The sequence below is a fragment of the Ceratina calcarata genome, unplaced genomic scaffold (assembly GCF_001652005.2).
Source record: "Ceratina calcarata isolate Rehan_Ccalc_2016 unplaced genomic scaffold, ASM165200v1 scaffold229.2, whole genome shotgun sequence".
Taxonomy (NCBI): Eukaryota; Metazoa; Arthropoda; class Insecta; order Hymenoptera; family Apidae; genus Ceratina; species Ceratina calcarata.
Window position 1 is genome coordinate 45,297 of NW_017144747.1, and position 3,814 is coordinate 49,110.

Here is a 3,814-nt window from a genome sequence, read left to right on the forward strand (position 1 = left end):
GCATTAAGAGTAATGACTGCTCGATTTTTTTTTTATCCTCCAGCATGTACGGAAGTTTGTACGTTCTAATAACGCTAGTCGGGTTTTATTATTAGATTTTATTCTTCGCAAAGTTCGATATTTAGTTCATTTTTTGCAACGCCTTATAAATTTATATTGCGTATAAATAGCTTCACTTAAAAAATGCAAATGATTTTTAAACGAGTCGAAAAACTGTTCTCTTTATTTGGATACTTCGTACAGAGAAGCCGAGGATTTCCTTATTTTACGGGGGGTGAAATTCCTGAGGGTTGCTCATCGGTTCCGTTTCCATTCTTTCGAGTGCCGGTTCGAAGTGCCGTTCATCCTCGATCGTTAGCTAATTGCCGCCGTAAATTAGACAGAGCCCGGGTCCGGTAGAGCCTCGTAACTCCTTCTTCATTTATAATCTGTTCCGCGAAATTTCCTCGTGGATGCGTGTTAATTAATGGCCACCGCACACACAGACACCGGGGGGGTGACCGCCTATCCATCTGGCCACTAATTAATTCCGCCACTGCTTTTCTTCGCGCCTCGACGTGTATGTGCATCGTTTCTGGGTTACTGGACGGTCTCATAAATTGTTTTAAATTCATTTTATTATCATAGACAGACAAATAAATTGGCATCGTGTCCTACATCGTATATTAAATTGATTAAATGATTGAGGAATTGACAAAATTGTTACGTGCATTAAAATTGACGTATGAGATTCCAGGCTGTGATCTTTATTAATAAACATTTTGTTGGGAATGTGCAAACATATTTTCGCGGTGCAAGTGGAAACCGGCTTCCGATCGCCGTTAACTTTGCCCTTTCCGGGCATAAATCTGGGAACGTTTCCTGCAGGAAATACATGGATTTCTTTCTACGTGAAATCGCTGGTCGTTCGTAAGCAGACCACATATTTTGATGCACGATTTTCATTATGTCCATTTAAAAAAATAGTATATTTTTTAATGCAATTAAATTTCATTCTGCAATTCATATTCTTGTTAAATCTGAGGGTGAGAAAGTGGTTCGTTCATGCCAATACGTGTCTGTGTCGTCTTCATTCTTATGTCTCTCGTCCTGTTTGTAAAACTACATCTGTGTGTGCCTTCGTGCCGTCATCTTCATGGAGAATAAGAATTGTTGAAGGGATTGGCGTCAGACAGAACGTAACGATTCTTACAGCCTGCAGGGAGAACGAATTCGAATGCACGCCGGGCTTTTGCGTGTCCATAAGGAAACAATGCGACGGTTACAGGGATTGTTACGATGGGAAGGATGAGGAAAATTGTGACCGCATAAGTACGAAAACTAATCACAGTAAACCATGTTATAATCCACGTGCGAGGAAGCGTACATCAGAGGCGCCCTTTGAGAATTGCATGCGAATGAGCAAGGAGCATGCCCTTTTTTTTTTTTTATTATAACAATAACTTACAGTTTAAGTTTCAAATTCGTTTCGTTATTAATTATTCGTGGGACTGTGGACAGAAAAAATCTTCAGTTCTGCATTTCTGATATTTTTATACATTACAGAGGACAGATTTATATTATGTTTTAATAATCCACAGTCTGACGATGATGTATCGCGAATCAGTAAAGATTGTGATATAGAATAATATTGAATCCTATCGAAACGATATGATTGATGACTTACTGATTCGCCGTACGTATTTCTACTGATCAGAATAATCAGGCATACGAATTTTATTCCAGTATTTATCGTAAATATTTAAGTAGACGAGAGAAACGCCGGGGCGCGTGATTATTGAGCCGCGTAATCGGTCGAGAATATTGCCGGGTCCGGTAATAGACGGTTGTTTCTCGAGTAATTAATTACGCGAGCCGGCGCTGGGAGAGAGAATAGTGATCGGTCGTTTCCTCTCCCGTACTCCTTCGGATCTTCTTTTCGTGCCAGTTGAACGAGGCGCAACGATTTTAATCCGATTCATTAAGATCGTTTTCCGCCGGCTAATCATCCGCCTCGAACGCCGTTGCCTCGGTAAACGACTCCGTTTCGACTCTACAGATCGATCGATAGATACCCCTTCCGAGTCAGTTACCAGCTGCTTTTAAATTGTTTCGCATCGATTCGGTTCTTTAAATAATTTTCGGTACATCGCCAGAGGCCATCGCCTCTCGTGAACTCTATCAGAATATTGTCTTTAAATACGGGTTTTATTTTATGTTGCTCCTCGTTTCTCTTTCAGTTGATCTTCCGATTTTTCTTTATTTATGTTTGTTTGCTCTTGATCGAAAACTTAGCTCGGTGTCGGCCGGACGAGTTCGAGTGTACCGATGGAACTTGCGTGAGCCAGAATGCGAGATGCGATGGAAGGCCAGACTGTCGAGATCATTCCGATGAGTACATTTGGGATTGACTGTATAGCCAATACATCCTTAAGGAATAATTGGCGATGAACGAAATAATTAATCGATTAGTCTCCAATTTATTTTTAATTCGAACAATTTAGGAATAAAAATTGTGAGACATTTTTGAAATTGTATTATCGTCTCGATAAGAGCAAGTAGCGATTACGGTCTCTATTATTGGATTTTGACGAAATTTTAGAGACGTGTCGAACGGTGATAAATAATTGATCGGGTAGACGAGGCACGCCCACGGTGACAATTCGCCCGGCTGTTAAGCGAACCCGAGAAAAGTGTATTGTTTCTAGTTGAAAAAACGAGGCGCAATTAATAGAGACAAAGGGGTAACCGGTTCTTTTCTCGTTCTTTGTAGACACGCGAAATGCACGCTGCTCACGCGCGCGGTAATTACGACCCGGAGGCCTCTGTGTCGCGTTTCCATTAAAACGTGGAACGTTTACACGTTTTCGCCCGTAGTTCGCACGCGAAAAATGACGGCACGCGATCAACGTTGAATAAAAACTGAATTCATCCACCGGATCGGACATTTTTTCCTGGCATTAAGAGTAATGACTGCTCGATTTTTTTTTTATCCTCCAGCATGTACGGAAGTTTGTACGTTCTAATAACGCTAGTCGGGTTTTATTATTAGATTTTATTCTTCGCAAAGTTCGATATTTAGTTCATTTTTTGCAACGCCTTATAAATTTATATTGCGTATAAATAGCTTCACTTAAAAAATGCAAATGATTTTTAAACGAGTCGAAAAACTGTTCTCTTTATTTGGATACTTCGTACAGAGAAGCCGAGGATTTCCTTATTTTACGGGGGGTGAAATTCCTGAGGGTTGCTCATCGGTTCCGTTTCCATTCTTTCGAGTGCCGGTTCGAAGTGCCGTTCATCCTCGATCGTTAGCTAATTGCCGCCGTAAATTAGACAGAGCCCGGGTCCGGTAGAGCCTCGTAACTCCTTCTTCATTTATAATCTGTTCCGCGAAATTTCCTCGTGGATGCGTGTTAATTAATGGCCACCGCACACACAGACACCGGGGGGGTGACCGCCTATCCATCTGGCCACTAATTAATTCCGCCACTGCTTTTCTTCGCGCCTCGACGTGTATGTGCATCGTTTCTGGGTTACTGGACGGTCTCATAAATTGTTTTAAATTCATTTTATTATCATAGACAGACAAATAAATTGGCATCGTGTCCTACATCGTATATTAAATTGATTAAATGATTGAGGAATTGACAAAATTGTTACGTGCATTAAAATTGACGTATGAGATTCCAGGCTGTGATCTTTATTAATAAACATTTTGTTGGGAATGTGCAAACATATTTTCGCGGTGCAAGTGGAAACCGGCTTCCGATCGCCGTTAACTTTGCCCTTTCCGGGCATAAATCTGGGAACGTTTCCTGCAGGAAATACATGG

The 3,814-nt window shown here is 41.1% G+C and overlaps 1 protein-coding gene across 3 annotated transcripts in view; it reads left to right on the forward strand.

The window, feature by feature from the left end:
- trol (terribly reduced optic lobes) overlaps positions 1-3,814 on the forward strand; it is a 61,050-nt gene that overhangs the window by 26,764 nt on the left and 30,472 nt on the right. The window lies entirely within an intron of this gene.